This window comes from Phycodurus eques, chromosome 15 (assembly GCF_024500275.1).
Source record: "Phycodurus eques isolate BA_2022a chromosome 15, UOR_Pequ_1.1, whole genome shotgun sequence".
Classification (NCBI taxonomy): domain Eukaryota; kingdom Metazoa; phylum Chordata; class Actinopteri; order Syngnathiformes; family Syngnathidae; genus Phycodurus; species Phycodurus eques.
Genome location: NC_084539.1, coordinates 8,714,074 through 8,737,908, shown reverse-complemented (window position 1 = coordinate 8,737,908; position 23,835 = coordinate 8,714,074). Strand labels below are relative to the sequence as shown.

The 23,835-nt window shown below is 40.4% G+C and overlaps 1 protein-coding gene across 3 annotated transcripts in view; it reads right to left on the bottom strand.

Moving 5' to 3' along the window:
• znf462 (zinc finger protein 462) overlaps positions 1 to 7,817 on the bottom strand; it is a 69,498-nt gene extending 61,681 nt beyond the window's left edge. For all 3 annotated transcript variants that reach the window (XM_061697447.1, XM_061697449.1, XM_061697450.1), the window contains exon 1: positions 7,348 to 7,817. The gene's annotated coding sequence lies outside the window, so the exon portion shown is untranslated. The remainder of the gene's footprint in view (positions 1 to 7,347) is intronic.
• Between the last annotated feature and the right edge of the window lie 16,018 nt (positions 7,818 to 23,835).

Genomic DNA, 23,835 nt, shown 5'->3' with positions numbered 1-23,835 from the left:
GCTGAAGCACGGTAGTTTCAACCAGGGACTCAAATTTGAACCAAAGCATACTGAAATTCATCACGTATTGCTATAACGTACAGTACACTGTACATAAACTAATGAAGAACCAAGAAGACATTTACGCTGTCTGGACTTGTAGAGTGGTAAACTACCAACTTTTAGTGACATTTTGCTACACGGCTATTGGGTTTTCTTGAGCATACACACAAGGAGAAGGAAGCAAGTGGCGTAACGAGAGCAGTAGTAGCAGCAGCAGAAGGGCCGGCCTGCATCTCATGAGCTGTGCATCATGTCAAGAAAGCACTCACTAGAGCATTTCAATTTGCTTTTGTCTGAGCCTCCCTTAGCTGCCCCAGGTGGAGAAGAATGGAGGAGTGCCATGAGAGACCAGGAGAGAGAGAGAGAGTGATGGGCTTCATACACACAAGTCCTTACTACATCCAAACGATTATTCGTTTTTAATAATACCAAAATACAGCGAAACATCTGAGGTTAACCAACAATTTGTTGCCGTTTAAAATAAATATTTCCCTTAGGAAATAATGGAAAATTAATATGTTCCTCATAAAACATGTATTAACAATACAGGCAATGTTTTAAGTACCATGCCATACAAGTATAAAAAGTTAATCAGAAGACATAAAAAAAATACTTGTGATGTTTGCCAATAGGGAATTGGATTACCGGGATTAAAGTTAACGGCACTTCGATGACAAGTCTATTTACATATTTTTCTTTAACATCCTTAACTGTCATACAAAACTTAAATTAAAAAAATAAATACATTTAAAAAAGTGTTCTTTGCGTGATGGGGATATGATAAGGGAAATGGATTACTGACACTCATCACCATACAAATCACCTCGAAGAAATACTTCTTGAATGCATTGTGGTTTTTGACATTCTTAACTGTCATACGTGTACAGGAAAAAGCAGCTAACCAATGGATATTAGATTCATCCATCCATGAAAAAAAATCAAGTCACCTTTGAATTTGATGTCTTTTTCCTTATTATTATCGACCTGGCCATACTTTGCTGAGCAACCAGTATAAAGAGGTAACTTTTTTTACATTGCAAGATGATCCATTTTGGTCGCACCCTTTGTACAATATTCACTGTCGTACAAGTGTAAAAATAAGTTAACAGGTGTTCTTGTTAAAGGGCAAAAATAATAACCTTTGATAATTATTGTTTTTTAAATTATCAGACAACTTAGCTGTACTATACCAAGCACCTGTATTCCTTTCTAAATTCAGAATAATGCTAACATGTTCCATTTCCAGTTCTTGGTTTTAATGCTTTCAATGCAATGTCATGCATTGTGGCGTTTCAAACAGAGCGATTGTATGCCACTTTTGAGAAATTTGGTCCAATTCTGACATGTATTCGACTTTAGTTTCAATGTTCCTTGTTAAAAATCCAGTTCTATCCAACCCTAGCTCATCTTTAAACTGCTATGTAATTTACATACTTTTACAGAAGCAAAGAGCAAGGAAATCATGTATGGAAAAGTTAGTTTATCAACAGATAAGCGCACACAAACTAGGTAAAATAAATAAATAAATAAGAATCTCAAAAGAACATTAAGCCATAGATGTGTGCATGGGCTTGTCTTATTGAAAGTAACAACAAGGTTTATTCAGTCTTTGCTTTAATCACATCAAAAGATAAAAACAAGCACATGATGTTCTGGTTGCACGCTAACATTTTGTTTTGTCAGTGTCATCGCAGTTGCTTCCAATATTCAATAGGGAACAGCAATTCATTTTTATCACAAAAGACAATTTCACTTGCAGACCCTTAAATCCCATTTTTGGCACGGGGCTGTCTGTCATTGTTTGCCACAAATAATATAAATCAGCGGCTTCATCGCGATATCGCACCACCGTAACGATCCCAATCCCAAGTCTCCTGAAGCCATTAAACAAGATAGCTTACAACACGTAGGGGGGGAAAAAAAATAAATTTAAAAAACTACTCAAATGTGAATGATTAAAGTCAACACCCCGAGGCAATAGCACATTGCATACTCTTATGTTCTAAATTTAATTATACTGGTGTGAACATTTTTGTGGCGGCACGATGGATGACTGGTTTGCACATCCGCCTCACAGTTCTGAGGACCCGAGTTCAAATCCGGCCTCACCTGTGTGGAGTGCCTCTCCCTGTGCCTGCTTGGGTTTTCTCTAGGTACTCAAGTTTCCTCCCACATCCCAAAACATGCATGGTAGGTTAATTGAAGACTCTAAATTGCCCGTAGGTGTGAATGTGAGTGCGACTGGTTGTTTATGTGCGCCCTGTGATTGGCTGGAGACCAGTTCAGGGTGTACCCTGCCTCTGGCCCGAAGATAGCTGGGATAGGCTTCAGCACGCCAGTGACACTAGTGATGATAAGCGGTACAGAAAATGGATGGATGAACATTTTGTACAACAGGATGAATGTTTATCCATACATCATGTTGGGTCTTAATGGTATTGTCAAGTCAAGTCAGTGTTTTAAAATAATTTACTAAATACACCTCTGAAGTCCCCCAAAACATCAGTGTTCGAAGCACCGTGGTGCACGATATCAAATAAAACTTTAGTTTTTAATGTCACAAGTCCTCAGATCAGCAAGCATCAAAGAATTAGCTCTGCCTGCATTTTGCCATCTTTGGCTTTTTTAACGCCACTTAATCCAAAAGAGAATACAGTACATTGGGAAGCTACGCGACATTAGCGGACTCACATTCGATATATAACGTCACTAAATCAAAGTTAACGTAGAATGTTTTCTTATGTCTTACAGTGGTTAGTTTGTTTTTACACTTGTGTGACTAATAGGGCTGCAGCTATCGAATATTTTTATAAGAGTATTCTAGCGATTATCCCATCAATTAAGAAATCTGATAAAAATGTATTTAGCATTATTAAAAAACAATACAAACACAAAATGTGTGCTATCAGCATGAGTGTAGTAAGCCGTTGTTAGCTCAGGTTAGCCAATCTGCACATTGAGTGCCTGGACGTGGCTGTAGCAACTAGTGTGTGAATGTATTGTTTAATTCTTTCTTTTGTTAGTTTGTTCAATAAAGCCATTGAAAGTACAACGATGACTGCATCCATCCTTGACTACTTGCGAGGGCATTAAAATACATTCTACCTAACAGTGGTAGGCTATATTAAATTAGAGGTTAGCTTGTGTGGACAATCATAGACGTGCTGTTGTAGTAAGTTCTCATTTGCAATAGACAGACTGCACTTTATCTTCTTTTTTAAGTGTGTTTTACAGACTCTTCCCTCCTGGCTCACTGCCATCACACCAACTTATTTCGACACAGAGTGGTGCGTGCGAGCGACTGCAGTAACATTTGTCTGTGTAGAAAAATGATCCGTGCAAACTTTCGAGGCAGAGTATTTGCTTCAACTTTTTTCTAATCAATATATTCAATTAATCGTTTACATTTTGACCTTTATTGCACCATTGAAGTTAAGACATTGTTTTAATGTATTACCTTTAACAGCAGTTATTTGTACACTTTTAGGACAATGAAGAATGTTAAAAAGTGAGATGCGCTAGACATCTGCGACATGACTTTGCATTACGCCCTTGTTAATCGTGTAAGACTGAATGTTTTATTGCTTCAATGTTATAATAGTATCATGGTCACCTTCTTTTTACAATTATATGACCATTAATAATGTTTACATTAGTTACTTAAAACATTGCCGCTACAGTTAATGTGATGTAACCCTTTGGCCCTACAACTAATTTTTGTTTCAAATTGATTTGAATTACTTGGTTACCAGTCACAGACCTTAGCTTGAGTCCCGAAAAACAAACGACTGTTCTGAAAATGCCAGTTATGGTAACGCGAGCGCACTCCGTGGCAAAGTGTTGAAAGTTAACAACAACAGCTTCTAGTGAGGCCATAACACCACCCCAGAGTTGGGAGAGCACAGGGCTCGTCCACCAACACCGCAGCGGCCGGCCAGAGAAATGTGTCGAGCGCAGCAGATTCCTGCCGGCTCCTCCTCGAGGAACCTGCCACGCCAGGGGGAGAGAAGGAGCATCGCCACCATTTTGATTTGGATGGCTCTCCACAGCCTGGGCGCTGTCGCAGCACACCGCATGTCAAGCTCTCACACACACAAACACACCCTGCTCGTCAGCAACATTGCACACAACCGTCACCACTGCAGAACACCAACACACACTCCTGATAGGCTGAACGCCTTCAGGGTATTTTTCTGAGGAAAGTCATTTAAGTCGAAGTGGCCACAACATGAGGCACATCTTGAGAACTTCCTTACTTGGACTGTGCGCCATTACTTCACACTTAGTTGAACATTAACCACAGTCAAAAGAAACACTGCAGCGGTCAGCATATGTAAACACCAGTCATCAAGTGTCCATCAGTCATTACCATCACAATCAAACGCTGCTGCAAAAGTGTCCATTCAATTCCTCATTTAAGTAGCGCCAAATCAAAACTCTTCAATGTGGAAGACTTTTGATATGGAGGTTTATCAGCACATTCCTTAATCACAAAAACATCCAAGGTTGACCCTTTTAACATTCTTTAACAGCCATACAAGTGTAAAAAGAAGCAAACCACTTAATAATAACACGAAACAATAAAATAGTCAGTCTTAAATGATGATTGACAATAGCATAACATGCTGGTGGAATACATCGTCTTTTTTCATCTTTATTGCCGCACTATATTACTGAGCAGGCAAGATGTTAACTTTCAGTTCTATGCTCACATTTTCCGCTTTACCATCACTGAGAGGTTCGCTCTAGAGAACCAAAAAGTCCTTACATGACCAAGCACTACGGTCATGGAAAATCTCCGAACAGGAAGTAACCATTTTGGAAAAACAACGAGTCAACGTGAGCGTCCGTCTGCATCAAGTACTTGAGTTGAAAGAGATAGTTGAGTTTGGTTGTTGAATGACAGAACAAAACAAATAGTGGTAATAGTTGCAAACTTGCTGGGTTCATCTGCCATTTTCATTCAATTATTTTCAAGGTGAATTTTCAAGCTTGTCCAGTACTGTGCAGCTAGGGTAAATGGCTTGTTTATCTGAATATGAAATATGTACATTCAAAGTAAAGCGCATATATCCTCAGAGTGTTTGCTTGCTGCTGACATTTTAAGAGAAGGGTTTAAGAAAATTCAAGCATTTCAAGACATTTCAAGCCCTCTTGAGAACCCTTCCGTAGTTGCAATGACATGGAATAAGATTGTAATGGTACTATAAATGGAACTGCTAATATTATGGCAACTCAGAAAAGTATAGATCCCAGTCAAGGCCAAACAATGAGCACTTTAAAGTACTTTGTGGCAAGGTCAAGGATTTTAAGGAGGTTCAACCCTTACGGGAACCTGTATTACTAGAATGATGTGAAATAGTATTGTAGTGGTACCATCATCAGGACTGCTGACATTCTGCCAAGTCAGTGAAGCGCAGATTTCCACCAAGGCTGAACAAAGAGAACAGTAAAACATTTTAAGACGTTTCAAGTTCTCGCAGGAAGTGGGAACCCTTTCTTAGTGTAAAATGATGGAAAATACTGATAACTTACGACCAATGAGTATTTTTAACGACAACATTACGACTATCCTGTACGGCACAGACCTCTCTTAAGGCTGAACAATCATTCCAAATAGTTGTACATTCCTCTCTCTTAGTGTAAAACTTGTTCTTCTGTAATAAAAATGTATTGCGGGAAAATAAACACCCTAGGCGAGTCAATGATGTTCTATTCTAGCCCTGCAGGTGGCAGTAATTGAGATAACAATGGGGATGCTATCTGTTGGAAAAACTAAAGTAACTTCAGTGATGAATACAAATATTCTGGTTCTGAGGGACAGGTATTTGACTACATTGCCTTGATCAATCATGTGGAAAAATAATAAATGAATTAGTCATTTGCTATAAATGTTTTATCTTTTTCATGAGAAGGTAGAATCTTTAAATATTCTGAACTGATGGGTGTTGACCAGAGGAATTGTCACTGTGCTGCTGTACCTCAAGTCAGGGAGTCTTCATGGGGAGTGACTGGGGAGATTTAACCGATAGTAGCTCATGTATGAATGTGCATTGTGTTACCACTTGTGGTACTAGAAGAGACTGAAGTGCATCAGTAAGACACAATGTCCCACAGCTGAGGTCATGTTGTTCTTCGTGCCACAATTTCGTTGAGCTCAAACAAGAACAACAGTGCCTCTGCTGGCCACTGTTGAGTAGTGCACAGCATTTTTTTGGCGCAACTGCTTCTAGACATGATTAATCAGGGATCAATTCCACTGCTGACGATCAATTGTTGATTATTATGCTTTGAGCCATACTATAATTTAATAATAATAAAGAAATTTCAAGTTTGATGTAAGTCTATCAAGTAGTTTTTGCATAAAAATACACTTCCTTGGTGTCGCTAATAATAAATGATAGAGATTTTATATATATATATATATATATATATATATATATATATATATGCGACAAGTTTCCTGAGCCCAACTGAAGATGGCAGTCTGATTTCTTCTGCTGCTTCTTCTACTACTTCCTCGTCCATCTGTCTGGCCCTGCAGCTCCATGTCAAACACCACCTTTGTTCTGCCCCTCTGCCCCCCCTCCACGCCCCCCGGAAGACTCATCTGCCAGCCTCCATTTTATGCTTGGAACTCCACACTGTATTAAAAAAAAAAAAAAAAAAAAAAAAAAAAAAATGCAAGCACCTGACCCAAGACCAGCGACTGGCAGCCAGGAGCCACAAGAACACAATGACAGCACATTTGCATCACCATCATCCAGTGGAGACAAGGGGGAGGGGGGTAAAAAATGGCCACCAGATTTAGGGAAGAGGGAGGGGGAACATATCCTGCTCATGCTTGGACACTTGCATGGCAACTACTAATGGAGGACACAAGAGAGGACAACCATCCGTACTGTGGCTTCTCCTCCCGACTTTCTCACTAATCCCTCTGGCGTTTTTTTAGGTGGAAGAGGGTCATAAAATAAGCCTCAACGTCCATTTCTTTCTATGAACTGACGGACACAAGCGCGAACGAACCGGGGAGTGAGGAGAAGACACTTGACTTTGAGCTTACATGGTGGCCATTAAAAAAACGAAGACGAAAAGAAGCCTCCCCGTGGAGGAAGAAGAAGAGGGAAGGGGGTCAAGCTCTTTCCAGGTCACGCATGAGGCGCAAAGCTATCCCATGATCCACCAATGGCGACGTTCTCACAAGACCTTGAAAGCCCCAACGAAAGCGCCCCCTCCATGAAAGTGGAATCGCGTCGCCGCTGATAAAGCGCGACAAAATACAGCGAATAAACGGTCAAAACTCACCGCTACAATCTTCTCCTTCTCCTCCAAAGTTGTTGGTCTCATGCGTGCGCCCGCTCCGGCTAGTGTGTGATCGCCATCTTTCCTCCTGCTTCTCCTTCTTCTTCTTCTTCTCCTCCTCCTTCTTCTTCTTCTTCTTCTTCGCCGCCGCAGCTGCAGATGACCTGAGCTCCTCCGCCGAGCGGCTCGCTATCACACGCGGGGAGGAGGAAGGAAGAGCAGGAAGACGAGCACCACCACCACCAACACCACCACCTCCACAACAACAATGAGAATGTGACGAGCGGGCCACACAAAGGAGGAGAAGGAGAAGAAGAAGTTCGGCAGGCGGGGAGCGAGCACCAGAGGGTGCGCGAGAGTTGGCCACAAGACGAGCGAGCATCGGCGGGATGGACGCCCGAGAAGCTCATCCTTCATCGGCACTCAACGCCAACACCGAGACGCTAACCCCGGAGCCCCCTTCGCCGGCGCGCTCCCGTGTGCGCGCACGCACACCATACACACGCGCGCGCGCACCCAGCCCTGGCGACATTTTTGTACAGTGTATGTTTTCTATACCTTGTGTGAGTGCGCGTGCACGTCGTGGGGTTATCTGCAGTTCACGTTGATGGCTGATGATGATGCTCCTCCATATATACAGTACCACTGATCATTATTGCACTCTATAAGCCCTTTGTCACACATTAGTATTGACATACAGAATGTAAAATATACTGTTGATGTAAGTTTGTACATTTGTATAAATGGTCAGTAATACAATAATAAATCAGGTTTGTATATTAGCTATTGGTTGGCTGGCGACCAGTTCAGGGTGTACCCCGCCTCTCGCCCGAAGATAGCTGGGAGAGGCTCCAGCACTCCCGCGACCCTTGTGAGGATACGCGGCTCGTATAATGGATGGATGGATGTGTTCATTTTCATTTTTTTTATTTTACTAAGTAATCATTTCGAAATACCTTAAAAATAGATTTTAAATAATTTATAGCTGTACAGCATAACAATATGTATATTTTAATAAGAGCAATAACTTTAACAATTTAACTATTAATATAGTTTTTATGATGATGATAGATAGCTCTATAATTAAATTTTTTTTAATCAAAGATGATTGTCGATTGACAGTTATTATCTACTAAATTAGTTTTTTTTTAGTCCAGGACTTAATCTATTGCTTTAATTAAATAATACATTTTCAATCCATTCAAAGACACAAAAGGAGTTGCGTGAGTCAAGCATTGTCAGTAATCCAATCGGATAGCACTGATGTCACACTAGCACTGCTCACAACCACTGGGGGGCATATTTGGATGCCACATGGAGGTTGCCATAATATGTTGTGATGTATTAACCATCGTTAAACGTTGTGTCAGCTCTTTTTTTTTTTTTTTCCATAATGCTCATTTTTAAACAAGTAGTCACAGCTAAGGCTGATCATTTACGGTGCTTAATGGAGAGCCAAGACCATATAATGTGGCCAGTGATAAGAACAGTGTTGCAGTGTGAGTGGCACAGAAGAAACGTTGATGCAGCTCCTTCATGACGATTTTCACAGTCTCCTGGTCATGTGACAGCAGTCGTGTGCTTCCTGGAGGAAATGCAGAATTTTGAGAAGATGCATGGATTATAGGATAATGGTTCATATGTCAGACTCTCAACATCAATATTCATCTGTAATAATATGCAGCTCAAATGATATCGGTTTTATTACACAGTGGTTAACTTATTTTGTGTGATGATAATGATTCATAGAACAAAAAAAGAGAACTTATCACGATATCCAGTTGCCTCCACGCTCAATACAATATGATCAATACAATTAATCAATTGTATTCACTATAACAAGCAAATGTTAACATATAGTAGCAAGATATAGTATGTGAAGTCTTTGGAATAACAGTACCTGGCTTTCTGCATAAATTGGTCATAAAAGGTGACCTGATTTTCAACAAGTCACAACAATAGACACACAGAGTCTGTTTAACTAATACCACACAAAGAATTATATCTTTCCATGTTTTTATTGAACACAACATGTAAATATTCACAATGCAGCATGGAAAAAGTAGATTAGATAGATTGACCCATCGATAGATAGATTGACCCATAGATGGATGGCAGTCTCTGAGGAAGCAAAGCATTCCCAAACGATGATGCTCCTTCCACCATATTTCACAGTTGAGATGAGGTTTTGATGGTGGTGTGCTTTGACTTTTTTCCCTCCACAGATAGCATCGTGTGTTCTTTCCAAACAACTCAACTTTGGTTTCATCGGACCTCAACATAGTTCGGCGGTAGAGCTGTGGAACATCCAGGTGTTCATTTGCAAACGGCAAACTTGTAGCGTTGATTTATTTATTTATTGCACAGCAGTGGCTTCCTCCGTAGCATCCTCAAATGACACGCATTCTTGTTTGGTGTTTTACATCAAATTGCTGTTTGTTCATAGATTTCTGTCAGTCTTTAGCCGGCATGCAAGGATTTTTCTTCACCGCAATGAACATTCTGCACTGTGCTCTTACAGTCATCTTTAATGGAATGCCACTCCTATGGAGAGCAGCAACGATACTGAACTTTCTCCATTTACAGACAATCTGTCTGAACATGGACTGATGAACATCAAGGCTTTTAGACATACTTTTATAACGTGTCTTCGGAGAGATCTTTTGTGGAAGGTATGGTTCGCATCAGGCAGAGCATCTTTAACCAACACCTCCAATCTTGTCCCATTGATTGGACTCCAGGTTGGCTGACTTCTATCCATCCATCCATCCAAATCGCTTACCCTCACTATTGTCGCGGGTGTGCCGGAGTCTATCCCAGCTGACTTTGGGTGAGATGTGAGGTTACTTCTGACTTTTATTAGCTTAGTCTGCGGGTTCACATACTTTTTCCACCATGCACTGTTGCGTTTACATGGTGTGTAGTAAAACATGAAAATACAACTGTTTGTGTGGTATAAGTTTAAGCAGGGGAACGACTGGTTAGCATGTTCTCCCCGTGCCTGCGTGGGGTTTCTCCAGGTACTCCGGTTTCCTCGCACATCCCAAAAACATGCATGGTAGGTTATGTGAAGACTCTAAATAGCCCGTGTATGAATGTGAATGCGAATGAATGTTTGTTTATATGTGCCATTGCGATTGACCAGTTCAGGGTGTACCCCACCTCTCGCCCAGAGTCAGCTGGTATAGGCTCCAGCACGCCCTACCAACCAACCCGAGTGAGGATTAGCCCTATGGAAAATGAATGAATGATTGAAAGTTTAAGCAGACTGTGTTTGTCTATTGTTGTGACTTGGATGAAGATCAGACCACATTTCATGCAGAAATCCAGGTCATTACAAATGATTCATATAGTTTTTTTTTCTTTTTCTTTTTCTTGTAAATACCACATAGCCGCTAATGAGCAGGATGACTCATGTCTCAGCAATAAATAAGTTTTAGTTTCAATTAGTTTTATAATACATTGGTTAGCTTTAAATTTGTATGACAGTGAAGACGTTACTTAAAACATTGTCTTTATTGTTAATAAAGATTTTATGATGGCAACAATATGAACTCAATATGAATCACTTTACATGATTTCGTATGGAGAAAATAGGAAAAAAATGACACATTATGTGAGCGTGAGGTAAATATATAAAATAATGTGACACCTCGGAGCGGTGTGAAACATTTGATGTGTTGTTGAGACAACAGATGGAATATGTTTATATGTTGTGTTTTAGTGATGCAGGAGCCCCATGTATTTCCCCAAACCACTACACCAGCACACATTATTGTTGACAGAGTGGCCTGTGGGTGCCAGGTAGCAGCCGGGGGTTTATCACGCTGCTTGGACATATGGCTGCTGCAGCAAATCTGATTAATATGGGATGGACTCTAGGCCAGCGGGCAGGGCTGACTGTACCACCCCCCCACCCCATGCAACCCCAAACCTGCATGCAGTGCCAAGCATGGCTAAAAACAGACCGATCAACAGGAAGTCACATAGTGCATAACGGTGTCTATTTTAAATGTATTTTTTAAATCCGCGACCCTAGTGAGGATAAGCGGTACAGAAAATGGATGGATGAATGGAAATTAATATTTAACCTACAATGGGCTGGCGACCAGTCCAGGGTGAGCACCGCCTCTCTCCCAAAGTCAGCTGAGATAGGCGCCAGCTCCCCCTGCGACCCTCGTGAGGATTAGTGCTATAGAAAATGGATGGACTATTCGTATTTATGTATTGTTTTATGTTATTATACTATACAACTAAATTAAAGTATTAGTAATCCCCACATTTTAAAGTTGTATGAACTTCCTCAGACTCAATAATCTTCCTCACACTCCTATCAACCTCTCCCGTAGTCTTAGAAACATTTTCTATACTCTCCTTTTAAATGCCTAAACATACAATAATGCACAGTGGTACTGGAGACTATGTACATTTTATGCTTTGTTATATGTGTTTTAATGAATTTTTCTTTTTTTCAAATTATTATTATTATTTTTTTTGACAGTTTTGTTTTACGCTAGGAAGCGATTATTTTACCACAAAAAGAATTCCAGCACACACTCAAAATCCTGCGATATGGTGACTTATGAAAAAAAAAAAACAGCATTGCACAGAATCCGCGAGTTATTTTTTTCTAATTTTTCTTTGTTTTCTGTTATTCTTTTAAAAATAGTTATGTTACATTTCTTTTTATTATTGCTATTAATAATTGTGGTATTATATAATCACGTTTTGTTTTACACTTTCTCATTTTAATCTTTTATTTGTATTTTTTACTATTGCTATTAATTGTATTATTAAATTACTGCTGACTGCTGATAGCATCTTTTTTCTAGTTTTCTTTCTTTCTTTTGATTATTTGTATTTCTTACAATTTTTGTATTTTCATTCTAGTTCATTTTCCATCCATCCATTTTCCAAACTGCTTATCTTCACTCGTGGGCGTGCTGGAGCCTTTCCCAGCTGACTCTGGGCAAGAGGCGGGGTACAGCCTGGACTGGTCGCCAGCCATTGGCAGGGCTAGTTTATTTTCATTTTTTAAAATTGCTAATTTTTCTTTTACGGTTTTATTTTTGTCTATTTTTGCTATTATCCGTTTCCTTGTTATATTGAGTGTTTACATTTTTCCTTGCTGATTGGCTTTTTTATTTTTCTGAGTAATATAATTGTATTATAGTTTATATTATATTATATTTAGTTTATTTGTTATTAATTAAATAATTTTTTATTTTTCTACTTTTTTAATTTGTTGTGTATATTTTTACAATGTATTGTTGATTATTTATAAATGTATTATATATATTTTTTCATTGCTGATCATCTGTGGGAAATCATGCAAATCTACCTACCTCTCTCTACCTGTGATGCATTTAGGCTTCCACTTTAGTGACCTAACAAAGCTTCTTGCCTGAGAAAGGAACAAATAGTTGCCTGTAGCCTACAAACAACCAGAAAGGAGAAGAATATATAAATGGCAATGGTGTCTCAGTTGTCCCAGTATGTTACCAACCTGTTAAATAACGTCAATAATGCCACTTCTGTTTGCTATTGACGAGGTCTTTGATATAGGCTGGTGATAGCTCGCATAGACATTTATCAGTGTAACGATCTGAGCATGAAAAGGCCAGCGTGACTTCCTTCAGCTGTTTGAACACACCTTCCACGCTTCATTTGCCTGAGTTATTCTAAAGTCAAGATTTACGGATTAGATTCTTGTCACTGGTTACATCTGCAAAAGGATGGAAGATCCCATCCCAGCTGACATTAAGCAAGAGTCAAGATACAGCCATGAAAGAATCAACCAACCAATTCACCTTTTGCTAAGCCGCACCCCCATAAAGTAGATGAGTTAATTGCAGCACAGCAGGGAAAATCATCTCATACTATATTTCTCAGAGTTATAATCATAGCCTGTACATGCCTGTAGAAATAGACATTCGTGTTGCAAAATATTTATTTGTCATCTCATGCCTAAGACACTGACTATACTAGTAAGTATTAAGCTATTCAGTTACATGTGTATGCACTTCTGGTTCAATGCAATCTGCATTTCATTGCCTTGAACTAGTAAATTTAAAACAAATATAATGTATGCAATAATTTATTTTATTTTTTTTATCCTTGGGGTATTTTGATGAAAACAAGCTACAGACATGTTACTAAGACACATTGTTCTAAATTGTGGGGACTAAAGGGCATAATATCTATCATCTGGTTAACTTTTAAATATATCCACTGAGAATATCCTATCATGTTTATCTGTGGTTGAATGTGCTCAGACTCCCAATGGAGGCCAACAGGAAAGCTGTCATTGAACCTCCGAACAACAATTCCTGCGCTAAAACGAAGAAGAGGAAGAAGAAGAAGAAGAAAAAGAAGGAGAGGAAGAAGATTGCCTGACTCCCCTATGAAGTCGACAGATGACTAACCTCCAAAGAAGCAGATGCGCAAAGTGCGTCAAGAGATGACAAATAACACACTTCACGCAAAGACCCTTAACTTGCAGCCACATTTAATCTTCCTTGAATATCCTTATTTACAGTTGCTATGGCAATGAGGCATTTGCAGTCTAAGGTGCCTCGTCTTTGTCCCCTACCATCATCCACAATAAATCTGCTTTCTGAACTGAAAGGTCCCCCAGGTAAGAGCGAACAAGCAAACATTGGGCAGTGCCTGGGATTAAAAACTCCTGCATGTAGGGTCCTCCTCAGTGTGGCGCCGGGACATATTCATCACACAGACCCAGGCAAAGATAATGGCGGCTGGCGGCCCGGATGTGTGTGACAGGTTATCATGTGGGACTGTGTCAAAACAACAGCAAAAGCATCTCTTTTTCACACATTCCACACAGGCATTCCTCTGTTGTCTGCCTACTGGGAATGAGTCTTGGAAACACACTATTCCCAACAGCTTCACACTTTTTAAGAACATATCAAACGGAGAGTCTGAAAACCTTGTTTTCACCCGCCAGAAAGGTTCAGTTAAATTTGGTATGGTATACGATGCAATGTTCAGCATTTCCTTGTAAATGGTTCCAAATGATCTGACCTGTATCATCCCGCTTTTTAATTATCAGTTGGTGGGGTCACCACTTGTACAGTAACCCAACAAGACAATATGGAATGGTGTGGTTTGCTTTTGTAGGAGCTAGAAATGTTGATGGCCACAGATTGGTCAACCTTCCCTGTCGGAATTTACGTCATGTGTGTTGTAGTGGGGACGGCACAGTGCCCGACTGCTTACCACATCCGCCTCACAGTTCTGAGGACCTGGGTTCAAATCCTGCATTCCCTGTGTGTAGTTTGCATGTGCGTGCGTCACTTTACTCCAGATTCTCAGGTTTCCTTCCACATCCCAAAAACATGCATAGTAGGTTAATTGAAGACTCTATATTGTCTGTAGGTGTGAATGTGAGTGCGAATGGTTGTTACTTTATATGTGCCCTGTGATTGGCTGGCAACCAGTTCAGGTTGTACCCCGCCCAGCGTCATCTGAGATAGGCACCAGTGTCCGGGTCCGTTAAATCGAGGTTTCGCTGCTTGCATAGAGTGGTACAATTGGCTTCAGTTTAGAATGCCATACATTTTTGACATTTCTATTTTAAAGGATTTTAAAAAGTAATTGAGTCAGTCCCCTTTTTTGGGGTACCTGTTTGTTCGGTTGGCATACACGTCCCAGTAATACTATAGGCAAACCCAAATGAAACGATATGGTGCAGTATGCTTCGCTTGTGTAGGAGTAAGATAAACTAATGTCCAGTGATTGGTTGACAATTGAATGTAAGAACACAACATGAAATAAATTGTGTAAGGCTAATTTGCAGTATTTACAACCATAGCTATTCAGCCAACGCACTCCATAGTGGAAACAATAGCCTGAAGTGGACCGTTTGGTGGAAACATGATTTGAAACTTCTTTTTATCATTTATATCAATTTACAATGGGAGGGCTTTCTATTGTAAAGGGTCCCAAAATATCAGATGAGTAACTTCCCAGTTTTCTGACCCCTTTTGTTGGGGTATTTGATCTCTAGCCTGAGTAGGATTTATCGTTTCAAACCGTACCATGGGGTACCAAGCTGAACTGGATCGCTTGGTCGCTTAAAGCCAGGGTAGTGCCGTTTATTTAAATTCACAATGGTCCGCTTTACAGTAGTTTAAGCCTTTCTATTATGAAGGGTACCAAAATATCCAATGAGCACCATCCCAATTTTACGACATTTTTCGTTGGGGTATTTGATCCGTAGTCTGATTAGGATTTATCATTTCAAACCGTGCTATGGGGTACCTAGCGGAACTGGATGGTTTGGTCGCTTGAAACCAAGGTAGTGCAATAGATTTGAATTTAGAACGGCCCACATTATAGTAGTTTAAGCCTTTCTATTGTGAAGGGTACCAAAATAATTGATTGATTCTGTCCCACTATGGCACTCTTTAGTGAGAGTATTAGTTGCAATAGTAGGCTGCTCAGAATATCATGTTCCACACAGTACTGTAGCAAAACAAACTGAACTGTAGCTCTTGCTGGCTTAAAATCACAGTTGTACAACTGGCTGGAACGGTATCCAGTTATGACATTTTTTTTCTTATTTCATTTTTTTCTCCGAAAACGTGCACGTCAGGTTAATTGATGACTATATCAAACCTGAGCAAATTACTGCCCGTGGCCGTCGGCCACATCTGGCCTGTCCACAGTCTCTGACTGGCCCTTGCAAAGTCTTTTGGAAGTCAAAGTAAAACATAAAATATGGATTTATTTTATTTTATTTTTTGTGTGCACGTGTCCTAAGTAGGACCTGAACTATTCAAGGACTGTTTCATTGAGCCCTACCCAAGTTTCCAACCTGTTCAACACTATATTATTATCTACTGCTTCAAACGCTGTACTGAAATCCAGTAAGACAAGAACTGCAATCTTTCCCGAGTCAGTGCTCAACCTTATATCATTTAGCACTTTGAAGAACTGATTCAGTACTGTGATGAGGTCGGAAACAATCTTGGCTATGAGATAGGTCTATAGTTTGCTAACATGGATGCATCCAGGGTTCTCTTTTTTAGAAGTGGCTCAATGGCAGCTACGTTCAAGGGTTTGGGAAACTCGCCTGACTGAAGTGAGAAATTAATTCCATCCATCCATCCATTTTCTGAGTCGCTTCTCCTCACTAGGGTCGCGGGCGTGCTGGAGCCTATCCCAGCTATCATCGGGCAGGAGGCGGGGTACACCCTCAACTGGTTTCCAACCAATCGCAGGGCACATACAAACAAACAACCATTCGCACTCACAGTTAGAGTTGTCAATCAACCTAGCATGCATGTTTTTGGGATGTTGGAGGAAACCGGCGTGCCCGGAGAAAACCCATGCAGGCACGGGGAGAACATGCAAACTCCACACAGGCGGGGCCGGGGATTGAACCCGGGTCCTCAGAACTGTGAGGCAGACGCTCTAACCAGTCGTCCACCGTGCCGCGAGAAATAATGCAATGCAATGCAATGCAATGCAACTGCAATAATTTTTAAAAACTCAGACTGTATTGAGTCAAGACAGCTAGTTGATGGTTTCAGCTGCTGAATCGTTTCCTTTACAGGGTTTTTATCAACTGTATGAAATTCTGATATGGGAATTGAGTTATTCCCGGGTGGTTTTAGGTGTTGCAGACATTGGACCACCCTCTGTTGTTGGCTTAAATAGACCTTAGTTGCTACAGCTGATTAGAATGTGGTCCGACAGGATGAGAAGGGACGCGCGAAGACCAAACTGGAAGGGCGGGGGGCTCTATTGCTGAACTGGCTGTGTATTTGAGACACATTTGTCATTTGCTCTTCCTTCCACCTGCTCCCTCTCTCCCTCCCTCCCTTTGTCATGCATCCTGCCAAAGGGGGAAATACAGCCTGATGTTTGAGGACAACAGCGAGACAGGGAAGACTGGCTGGAAGGTGTTGGATGTGAATAAGAAAGAAGAGATGTTAAATATATGCGTGGCGGTGGTGCAGAAGCTCTATGCAAATTGCCGTCAAGATTACTCCTGCTGCATTTGCTATTCATATATTTGCAAGGTGACTCACTCCAGACAAAGCAAGTGATCGAGAGCTCTCCTTTCTCCTTTTTTCTCCTTCAGCCTCCCACCAGGCAAGAAAGCGGAAGTTGTACACCCTCGGTAGCACCCGCTTATTCCTTACTGTATGTATTCCATCAGCAAGCTTCGTTTAATCCATTTTGACTGTCAGAATCTTCTTGGAGTTTGGAGCTGAGGGACAAACAAGAGGCACACACGACACGCTCGCATTCACAGAATAAGAAAAACAATGCGCTTTGTGATGTTTGTCCATCACGCGAGACACTAGGCAGGTGTCACTGCTTCTCTCTTTTTTGTCTTTTTGTTTACACCAGGGCTTGTCATGTCATCACAGACACATGGAGAGAACGCACCATCCTCTGAGGAAGGAGTTGGCTGTTGAGTTCTGATGGTCGAAAAGAAGGAATTTGTTTCGACAAAATTCCTTTCAGAAAAATTCCCCTCATGCTGCAATATATTTTAGGTTGAATTGTGTGGTTTAACATTTTAAACTGTCATACAAGTATAAAGAGAATTAATCACGGTGTAATATGACTAAAATAAAGTAAAACTACTCATCCTATTGCCACATAGTGGAATTTTATAGCTATTGCTGTTATGCTTAAAGCCTTGTTATATTTTATTAGTTCTTTTCCCTCCTATGGTACAGAGCTCTCCGATGTCTCACAATGTTCCATTTCCTGCCCTGTGATTGTCAGCACTCACAATTTTCCTCTTTCCAATTATCCTTATATGGCGGCAAGCACGTAAAAGCACCCCAAAAAAAAAACAAAGAAAAGGAAAATCACACTTCTTAATTCTTACCCACTGAGCAGAAGCAACACTTTGTAATCTTTCCAGACATGTTGGTTGAACTCTAAATGTTACAGCTTTTGGAGTTTTGAATGTACAGTAATGTATTTCTTTATGTTTTATGTACACTAGTGGTCAAAAGTTTGAAAACAACCCAATTTTTCCATCCATCCATCCATCTATTTTCCGTACCGCTTATTCTTAGCTTTTTAAATATTGAAAAGTGTGCAGTTTAATTTCTCATTTTACTCTAAAATGAAAGCCCAGAACAATTAAACTATTCAAGTTCCAAAACAAAACATGGACTCAATCAGCAAACAAAAATGTATTTCTAAACCTTTGACTTAGATGATATATAAATATTTTTCATATCTCTAAGATTTTTTGTTTAAATACTATGTTCAATATAATAATATTTTCACATCTTTAATAATAATTTAATAGAAATTTGGCATGTCTGTGTTGTTTTCATTGTAAAGCTTACTGGAACAGTGAATTTCCCTTGTGGATGAATGAAGTATTGACCGACCCATTGACTGACCAAATCCTACCTAGCGACCGACCGAACAACCGACCTACCTACCTACCTACCTACCTACCTACCTACCTACCTACCTACCTACCTACCTACCTACCTACCTACTTGTCTGTCTGTCTGTCGGTCTGTCTAATATGCACAGATTCCTTCAGAATCAGTAGTGCTGGCAAATGTAGCAAACAAAATTACCATTTTTCACATGGGGCCACAATAACATCCGTATTTTTCTGTACTCTGATTGGCTTGTTAGAGAGGGCCAACTACGAGCAAAACACTTCTGTAACATTCCGTACAATCTATAATGGGGAAAAAGTCTCTGTAGCAGCAGGGGGCGCTACTCTGTAAACAGGGACTTGCGCAGTAATTAATTATGCAGGTGAAGTGATGTCAAGACTAAGCAATCAATCTTGCTGACGACCTTTGACGCTGATAGCACAAGCTCAGCTGAAGGGTCAAGGTTTGTAGTCTCACACACACACACACACACTTCCTTCCTTGTCTGTTCCTTTTCTTCCTTGTCTGGTAGGGAACGACATGGAACAGTTGACAAAGTCGTGAGATATTAAAGCAACTGCACGGTGCAAGTGAATAGTGACTTGACTTCTTTGTTGAGATTTGCGCCTTAGACAAGTCTCAGTGGCATCAGCAGATTCCTCCTGTTGGCATGAAATTCCTGAGTGTACAGGTCAGCAATTTCTGCCCCCTCAGCCTGTGTGTGTATGTGTGTGAGTGGGTGTGAGAGTGTGATTGTGCTTTTACATGTAAGTGTGTGTGTTGCGCAAGGCAAAGACGAGATGAAAAGTATCAAAATTTGCACTTGGGTTTTTTGAGTTGCCTGTTGGGGAAACAATCCCATAGGCAAGAATGGAAATATAATTCCTGGGTTCCTGAGTCATCTTTGTTAGCTGTACAGGCAATGTTTTCCTGAAAGTAACATGTTATCATTCTTAAATGACGTTAAGTGATAAACAAGTTAATGACTGTACAGTGATTTGGTTTGATGTGCATCCTGCATCCTAGATGCACAAAATTGATGAAGGACGCAAAAAGCTTTGTGAATGTGTGTCCTCTGACGCACAACATTGCCTACCCAAGTATGTGTGCAAGGCTCAAATTAAGCGGTCTCGCATAGCAGTTTCTGGGTCAAAATTCACATTTTGCGCATCAAAAAACCACATTGAAAAGCAAAACTGCAAATCAGGTTTACCGCGGAGACGGTCGCGAAGACAGAAGACGGCGGTGACGGAAGACACCAGTGGCCTATATGACAACGCACTTACGTCAACGATGCGTGGACGCGGAAGTGGAGCGTTCAACGGACATCGGTTGCAAAATGCAAAGCCGAATTGAGAAGAGAGAGAGAGAGAGACAAAAGACAAATGGCGAAAGTGTGGTCGAATTTCATAGTCAAATGCAAGGCGAGTACCCGTTCGTGTAACACAGACCTCTTTCTATGAGGGGCCGTTAGGGACATTATTCAGGATTAGCTCTCACACTTACTACTCAAATGCTTTCACACACACAAACTACTGAAAGGCTCTCATAAACACTACTCAAACCCTCTCATCAACACTAGTCAAATCCTCTCATACGCACGAATGAAAGTCTTGCTCTCATAAATACTACTCAAACACTCTTTTAAACACTACTCAAACCCTCTCATAAACACAACTCAAACCCTCTCCTAAGCGCTACTCAAACCCTCTCATACGCACGAGTCTTGCTCTCATAAACACTACTCAAATGCATTCACCCGAGCACGTCAATCACATTCTCGCACACGTCACTGATATTCACGGGTTCATGTCAATCATGCTCACGCACACGTCGATTATGCTCACACGTGAATAGTGTCAATCTTTCATTAGGTAGTTCAATTCAAGAAATGAAATTATAGAGATGCACTACACACACTCAGAGTGAAGTATTTCATAATTCAAATATGTATAATTTTGATGATTATAGCACATAGCAAATTAAAAAATATATAACGTAAAGCGAAATAGTTAATTAATTCAAGAAATAAAGTGATTTTTAATGTAGATATTTGGCTGGAATTTGCCCTCTGAAAAGTACTTCAGTGTTTAATCACTCTGAGTACTGAAGAAAAATTGACTTTTCAACTATATTCTAATTTATTGAGATGTACCTATATTAAAAATAGTCATGAAATATTTGACTATGAGTGTGTGTAGTCTGTAGTGCATCTCTATGACACGAGTTTCACTACGACAATAAAATTCCTTCATTCCCTTTGGCCACCTCATTAGGTACACCGACGCAGGGGAGCTTATATGTGACTATCCTGCCATCCTGTCCGCAACGAACTCTATACATTTCAGATTGTAACGCAGCGCTGTTGAAACTCTGTCTTGAGTCGAGGAGTAAACACACATCCACCTGCGCTTTAGCCCGAAAGGCACATTTATTCGGCATCACGGTCAATGGCCTGTCGCTCTGAGTAGACGAGCCAGCCTCTCCCTACGTCATACAGGACACGACTTCTGATTGGCCGGCCATTACGTCATATCCGACAGCATATCCATCTCAAATGATCGCATACATGCTTGTGACATTTTTTTTTTTCTATCTATGAGCCTTTCATATCTCCGTGGAGATATTTTGGTCCGCGCTTCCTTGCAGAATTGTTTTAATTCAGCAACACCGGAGGGTTCTTGCCCATGAATGGTCTTTTTCAGGTTATGCCACAGCATTTCATTCAGCTTCAAGTCCGGACTTTTACTATGCCACTTCAAAACCTTCATTTTGTTTAGTTTTTTAAGCCTTTCAGAAATTGACCTGCTGGTGTGTTTTGGATCATTGCCCTCTGCAGAACCCAAGTCTGCTTCAGTTTGAGATCCCAAACAAATGGCTGAACATTCTCCTTCAGGATTTTCTGGTAAAGAGCAGAATTCATGGTTCCATCAATCACAATAAGTCGTCCAAGCCCTGAAGGTGGAAAGCAGTCCCAAACCATCACACTCCCACCATATTTGACCTTTGATATGATGCTATTTAGTTATTTATTTTTCCTGAAACACTGTGTTACAATTACACTAGATAGACACACACCTTTCAAAACATTCTCCCCAAAAACTTGGGAATCATTCAGATGTTTTTGCAAGCCTTTATGTCTCTTTGGAATGCCCAAAAGAACGGTATTGTATGGTAGGTATGTCGTAAGCGACCTCCTCGGTTTGGAGATGGACTTTTCGCCTTCATGGAGATGGGCTTCTCCCACTCCTCTTTTAAACCATCCGTCTTCCCTGTCCAGAATATACGCATTTTCGTCCTCAAAAGAGTGCAGTTTCTCTTGGAGGTGCAGGAAGATGGCTGGGTCTTGACCTCATCTGAACCAGCCAACTAACAACAGAAAAAATGGGAATGAAACCGGAGCATCACTGGCAGATGGAAAAACAACCCCAAGTCCCGCTTTATCACACTTGGAGCGTGAGTCAGTCAGGTCAGAATTAAGCAGTGAGATGGTGTGGATTAAGGTTCGGTCTTCATTAGACTGGAGGAAGTAACCAAGCTTTAATCCACTGCCTCCCCCGCAACCCAAACAAACACTCGCCTCGATGCGTCAAAACGTTTCACTTGCTCATTCTCCATAAGCAAGAACTGGAGATGGGTGGCAGTGCACTACGAGTGTTCCAAGCATACACTGTGATGATTGTGGTGATAACGTGTGGGAAGTGACATTGGAGAATGGAGCACGATCTCCAGCAGCCCATGAAGGGGACGTGGACCTTATGGAAGGGTCACTGCTTTCATGGGATCTCAGCACATGACTCAGTAGAGCAGAGCTTTCCGCCAACGCCTAACAACAAGGCCAGAATGGGGCAGAGTCCGCTCACCTTGAGGAATACTTTTTCTCTGACATGTTATCTTATGTCAATCATTATAGCAGCGCTGCTGATGGGTCATGATGTTTAAATCATTCCTGATCGTAACCTTAACCATAATATGTAAATATAAATGTAAACGCTATAAATAGAAAAACTATTAATCAAACTGCAATATTTGATCTAATTATCTTTTAAAAAAATTCATAATCACAGATTTATACACAGAAATGACAAATTACAAAAAATATTGAAAGAATAATAAAATTGTAAAACTATAAAAATCCCTCAAAAAATAAAAAAAAAATACAAATAACATGATAATGAATAATGACATTTGTCCCCAAAATATACACGTTTCTAAAAATGTGTAGAAATTTATTTTTAAAACATAAACAATTTTCCAAATTCATAGCAAAAAAAAAAAAAGCACAGCTTGAAATGATTCCAGCAGCCAATAGTTAGCAGCAACCGTTGCATCAGCAGCAACAAAGTCACCTCTCTTGCATTGTTGTTCCTGAGCTCACTTTACATACGCCTCATCACAGGCATGCAGCACAGCAACAGCCGCAACAACAAAATGTGACAGCGACAGACACCACTGGAGACGGCCTGTCAGGTCATCTCCTGGTTTATATTGGCAGGCTAATATGTGGTTAGAGAGGAACACGGGCACCCAGGTGTATGAAGCCTCTGTGTATGTGTGTGCGCAATTCAATCAAAGCCAAGTCACATCTGCCTTCCTGTTCGATCTATTCGTCTTAATTTCACTCCAATACGCCGAGCTGTCGCCATGGATGACGGATGAGAAGAGTCATTGCAACAGCAGCATTGGACTGTAAACATTTTTTAATGCATATAAGGCATATCATAACACCTTTATACTACTTACATATCACAGATGGCATCACAGGTGGAGATTTGGACTCAGTGGACACTTCATTAGGCCCACCTACAAGGTTAAATAAAGTCCAAGCAAAGAGCTGGAGCGATAATTCTGTCTCGCTTCTGACATTTTATGACATTGCTTTTAGTCAAGAGAACAAATTGTCCTATTTTGAAAGAATAAAAGTGTTAATATTACAATACAATTGTTCTAATATTATGAAAATAAAATTGCATTATTATGAGAAAAAAGGCATTTTATAAGAGGTCAGTTTTTTTGGTACATTTCTTGAATCACCCTGGACATTTGCAAAACAGTAAGTGCATTTCTCAAAAGTATTCGTGCAAATGGCAAAACACCA